This window comes from Corticium candelabrum, chromosome 17, assembly GCF_963422355.1.
Source record: "Corticium candelabrum chromosome 17, ooCorCand1.1, whole genome shotgun sequence".
Lineage (NCBI taxonomy): Eukaryota > Metazoa > Porifera > Homoscleromorpha > Homosclerophorida > Plakinidae > Corticium > Corticium candelabrum.
In genome coordinates, this window is record NC_085101.1 from 3161831 (window position 1) to 3168146 (window position 6316).

General features: G+C 45.5%; 1 long non-coding RNA gene across 1 annotated transcript; it reads right to left on the reverse strand.

Annotated features, from left to right (window-relative positions):
• Positions 1–364: 364 nt before the first annotated feature.
• On the reverse strand, positions 365–1911 carry LOC134193364 (uncharacterized). Its single transcript, XR_009972059.1, has 3 exons — positions 1782–1911; positions 1633–1719; positions 365–1131 (listed from the first exon to the last, which is right to left on the reverse strand). It is a non-coding gene; the product is annotated as an uncharacterized LOC134193364 (long non-coding RNA).
• Positions 1912–6316: the final 4405 nt, after the last annotated feature.

Consider the following 6316-nt stretch of genomic DNA (forward strand, 5'->3'; position numbering starts at 1 on the left):
CATAAACAGCAAATAATAGCAGCGACAATAAATCTTAGAGCAAACTTGGACGCAGACACCGCACTAGCATAATCTTCCAGTTTTTTGCAATTGAAAGCCTAACAATGAAGTTGCGTGTACACATGAAGAGGAGTAGTGCTATATAGAAAGCATACACATAGGTCCCAACCACGCACGCAAGCAAACACGCTTTCAAGCACGTATACACACACGTACACACACACACACACATACACACACACACACACACACACACACACACACACACACACAACACACACACACGCACGCACGCACGCACGCATGCACGCACACACACACACACACACACACACACACACACACACACACACACACACACACACACACACAAGACTGACACCAGGCCATGAGAGTAAACGCTATTTTGTTGTATGAAGGGAGAACAATTGCTAGCAACTAAGTGATACCGCAATATTTCACAAATTGTACTATTTGATTGGTAAGCTGATTACTAGATGTGGTGCGATAGCTCAGTTGGTTAGAGTTATCTTATGAAGTGTTGACATCCGGGACCTTCAAAGGTTGCAAGTTCAAGAAGCTAACACATATTTGCTTCTCTAAACACAGAGGTCGACTAGCCACTAGAGTCCTGGTGAGACTTCGGGTGTGCACACCATAGTTGGCTTTACAAGTCTGTGATATCGATTCTGCGAGTGATTGGCCCTGCTCAAGGAGTTTGCTAGCACAGACCCACAGTTTTCCGAGTAGCTCACTGGACCCAGCTTAGCCGCTGGGGGTCTGTCCTCTGAAAGGCAGCTCTTAATATTTAGGATTTAGGATATGTATACAGTAAAGCTACTGCTAAAATTAGATATACCTGCAAAACTTACATATATATGTATATATATATATATCAGATTTTGTTAGCTATACTCTAAACTCAACAGCAAATCACATAATCTCAACGAGAATGGAGCTTTCCATTCCAATTCAACAACTCGAGTATTCACTCACGCATACCCTCACTAAAAAATAAATGACTACGAGAGTGATCCCAGCGAAAATAACTGCCAAGACGTTCAGTACACAGGCAATACGAGATGCTCGCTGCGCTCGAGTTTGGTCACCAAGCAAATTGGCCTCGCGAACCTAGAAATTGAAAAACCGCCTAGAGAGCTACAAAGTCACTACATACAGAAACGCGAAAGAATAGACGTATATGGCGCGCACAACAAAGACATAGGCAGGCCTGTAGTCACTCGTAGGATTGGCTGGGTTTCAACTCCGCTACTTTTCAAAATTTGTACTTTCGTCGCTCTTTGATTTCTAGGACTTCCGAAATACGGAAAAGCTGATTAAAAATTGTTTTATATACATTTACTTTTTGATGACGTCACTAAAGTCCATCGTCAAGGCATTCAGAATAACATAGCTTAGTGTCAAGTTTTATTTACGACTTGTCGCAAAACTTAGTGCTAAGCACGACCAATTCACTAAGTAAATAATATTAATTTTCAACTCTACTACTTTATGACTACAGGCCTGATAGAGACAACAGTAGGGATAACGTGGGGGTAACAGGCGTGGCTTATTTCCCCGCATCACTCACTCACAAAAGTTAATGCTAAAAATAGATGTTGCTATCGTTACCCTAATTGAGTACAGGAGAGCACATAGCCCAATTGGAAAGAAGCAGTACATCATGGTACACAGAGACAGTGGCAGATAGTCTGTCACCTATAGATAAGAAATACGTTGTCGGATACGTAATAGTAGTCTATATATAGCAACATCTGAACCTGTCTGGGGACAGTCGGTACATCTGGACAACCAGGGGAGACAGGTTGGGAGGAATCATCGAGATCGTGGTTCGGTGGCTGAGATGTGATGGGCTGTATCTCGATAGACTTGGAAAGCTCTGCCATCGCTCTGAACAATTACTGCGCAATAGACTCGTGCACATCCTGGACTTTGTCTACTTATGACGTCATGCACAAGCTGTTTGCGCAAGTGCAACCTAGAACTAGTTACAATACACCCACGTCGCGTAGCGTCAAAGGAGTCCGTTTCCGACATAGGATTTGCTTTCATTCAGACGCGACGCGACGCGACGCCACTCGACGCGAAGCTACGTGTGTTCTTTTGTCTAGACCGGTTGCAGAAGGCGTAAACTTACTCACGTGCGCACGTGCTGAAGGACATTTGAGTCTTTATGATTGCAATGAAAACCTTAGCCTCGAACTTCCAGACCAGAGAGCGCGCGAAGCACGCGAACTCTAGTCTGGACCAAGTCGATTCTAAAATGATTTCGGAAATAGCCCTTCTAAGCCAATCAGCTTCTACAACCCGAATCTCGGTTGTAAATTCTGATTGGCTTAGCAATACTTGGTTATGCTAAGTGCACTAGCACCTGATTGCGCGCGTGTGAAATCCTCGTGGGCGGCTAAGTGCACGCCACAACAATGACAAGACTCTGCATGCCAAAAACAATGATCAGACTCTACACACACACATCTTAGTTTTAGTTTCAGCTTCAGTTCTTTGATATTTTCAAGTTTGCGGTGAGAGGACATGCACAGCAGCGTCGCTAGACCATCACCTGTAACAACTGGTCGAGCGGTAGTCTCGCTAGTCGAGCGGTTAGACTAGGTAGCGGTCTGCCGAAGAATCAAAGAGTCGTCGTTTCATGCAGTCCACCAAGATATCGCCGCAAACACGGCAGACGTCTCTTCTTTGTTTGTGAGATGTCATGCCATTTACAAATGATATATATTGATTTAGGTAAACGATCCTATGCTGTTAGACACCATTTACCATCGCTTTTGATAATTACTTCCGAAATCATTTTAGTATCGACTTGGTCCAGAGTAGAGTTCGCACGCTTCGCGCGCTCTCTGGTCTGGAAATTCGAGGCTATGAAAACCTAGCCTCGTACCAGACCCTCTCGCGCCGTTGTGCCCGGTTTCCGTATAACGCGACAACGCTGGGGCTAGCCTCGTCCCAAGACTCACGTGAGCCTAGCAATGTCCGGTTCCCGTATAACACTTTCAGCCTCCCGTGAGTCTGGACTCACTGCGCCTACTTTCACACACTTACTTCACTAAGTGTCATCGCACGTCATAGTCTTGGCACCCCACGTGACTAAATAGCACTTACGTCACAAACTCAATTAGTTTATATCTATCTAATGTGTGACCCAGCAGATTGTGTATCACGTCCAAGCTTCCGAACAGCGCATGGTGACTCTCGACGGTGGGTAATTCACCACGTTCACGCTATCCAAATCTCAAGACGACTTCAGCATGTGAAAAGGTGTGTGTATTTCTAGCTAAGTTATTGTCCTACTCGCGTAGAATGGCGAGCCTGCCAAGTCTAGTTACAGCGATCTGGACTGCGCGTTTAGTTCACTCGTTGTTTCGTCGCACATCCGCTATCTGCGCGGCCCTTGCTAGTGCACAGACTCTAATGGCCAGTAGGGCACGCAATGGCAACAAGAGACACATTGACATGGAATTGCAGTCCGCTCTCCGTGATTTCAATTATGATGACTTTCGGGAGAGTAAACGTAAAGTCTCCAGGGCCATTCTAGGGGGAAAAGACATCTTTGTCCGGACAAACAACGAGTGAACTACACGTGGAGTCCAGATCGCTGTAACTAGACTTGGCAAGCTCGCCAGTCTACGCGAGTAGGACAATAACTTAGCTAGGAATACACTCACCTTTCCACATGCTGAAGTCGTCTTGATTTGGATAGCGTGAACGTGGTGAATCACTCACCGTGGAGAGTCACCATGCACTGTTTGGAAGCTTGGGCGTGATACACAATCTGCTGGGTCACACATTACATAGATGTAAGCTAATTGAGTTTGTGACGTAATACTATGTAGTCACGTGGGGTGCCAAGACTATGACGTGCGATGACACTTAGTGAAGTAAGTGTGTGAAAGTAGGCGCGGTGAGTCCAGACTCACGGATGTCTAAAAGTTTCATACGGGAACCGGACACTGCCAGGCTCACGTGAGTCTGGGGACGAGGCTAGCCGGGGCAGCAGATTAGGTCCGGCCGTCAAATAGATCCCCTTGCTAACGGACTTCTACTGGAAGACATTCTGCGCTAGCGCATCGCGCCTAGCTCGGATCATTTCTATTCTCGGATTAGGTCCTAGCGCAGTAGCGGATTTAGCGCTAACGCATGGTCAGAGCTGTACATCTTCGCGCACAGCCTCTTCCTCGGATTCCCTGCAATCATTCAGTGATCACGACGACGACCAAGACGACGAACTAGATTTGGATCACATGGACTGTGCTAGGGATGCGTCTGTTGATTGCCTGAAACATGGGACGTGAACGCAGGTGTTTTCTATTCAGGATGGGGTCGACGTCATAGCGACCAGATGCTAGCAAAGAAAATTTTTTGAAACGTCGTTGGCACAAAGTGCCGTTGTGTGTGTGTGTGTGTGTGTGTGTGTGTGTGTGTGTGTGTGTGTGTGTGTGTGTGTGTGTCAGGGGCGTAGCCAGGCATGTTTCGACGTTGCCCGGAAACCCACAAGAGGGTGGGTGTGTCTACTGCATTGCATAAGCCCCTTTTCCGATTCGCGAAACTGTAGGTCTTTAGAAAAATAAATTACGATGAAGAAGCGAGAACAGTCGTCGCTACTGTCACCGTCGTTTGGTTTCGTCAAGAGAACGGAAGATGAAGCTGAAACAACAGCTAACTCGTTTGTTGCCTGTATTTTGCACTACTATGTTATTTGTAGGTCAGTTGTGAAGCATGCATTATGGTCTAGCTGACCTGCACTTAGTTCATCAAATAGAGCTCATATCAGTCTTAGTCGCAACAGGCCTCGGCAGTCGTTTCCGTTTGTCTTCCGCGTCTTCTTCCGTACTTTCTCGACCGACTTGCAGTGAACAGTCAACCCCGGTTTATTCAGCAGCCTGCTGCTCCCAGTCTAACAATTGCCCTGACCTAGGAAGGTACAGTACGGATTATCTTTGCTCACGCACTGATGAGAGGAAGTACTGGCTTCTCACTAACGCCTTCCTGTCAACTTCCGAATTCAAGTTTTCTAGCAAGAAAGAGTACGGTAAAACCAGGTCATTTCAACATCCATGGTTAAGAGAGTACCCCTGGTTGGCCTACTCTTGAATTTTCGATGGGGCTTCTGTGTGAACTGTGTTCTCTTTGCCAAAGGCCGCTTGTCTCTTGGACAGTTGGTAACAACTCCCATGACATGTTTTACTCGTGCGAAACAAACACTTCAAGAACACAATGTGCAGGCGACTCACAGAGTAGCATTGGAGGATTCTGCAGCATACATAGGCCAAATGGAGGACGGACATTCGTCTGTTGAGCAGCAGTTGCAAACTCAAGCTTTTGATGTCATTTCAGAGAAACAGAGCCTTTTTGAGGAGTATTCTCAAAGCAGTTATATTCTGTTGTAGGCAGAACATTGCTCTAAGAGGTCATTGTGAGAACAAGCTTGCAACAGATGAGGAGTCTAAGCACGTGTGCAATTCTGGGAATTTTCAAGCACTCCTTCGGTTTGGTATGGATGCTGGTGATCAAATTCTCAGGCAGCATCTTGCAACTGCACCTAGAAATGCGCAATATTATTCTCCAACTATCCAAAATGATTTAATTGCAGCTACTAGCCAATGGATACAGAAAAAATTATTCAGGAAGTTAAAGAAGCCAAGTTCTTTGTAGTATGTGCAGACGAGGCTGCTGATGCAGCCAACAAGGAACAGCTTGCACTCATCATTCGGTTTGTTGATAAATCAGGTCTTGTTCAGGAACACTTCTTTGAGTTTTTGCATTGTTCTTCTGGCGTTAGTGGCGAGGCAATTGCCCAGAATATACTGTGTACCTATGTAGCTATGATGGTAAAGTAAATACTGTAATGAAAAGATGTGACATGTGACACATGCAACCGCTCTACACAACCTGTTCATGTCCTGGGGAAAACTAAAACTTGTTCTTGCAGGGTAGACCTACCACTACACTATATTTGCCTTGATACTACATGTACATAAACGTGATCACATGATAGTTACGCTCTAATTAATTCACTTGCATCAGCTATCCGTTCAGCCATTTACCTTATATCAACAGTACACCTAGTAGTAGTAAACGGTTTTGGACAAGAAATGGCAACACTGGAGAGTTCAAGACTTAAACTTTGACGGCCATTATTGACCTGTGCATCAGCTTGTTGATTAACTCCACTCTTGCCTGGGTCTTTCGCCCTAAAATATCATACTCGACAATATCTACACAGACAAACAGAGGAGCAGAATATATAAGAACAATAAGAGCGCGCGCTAATGCGCGAATT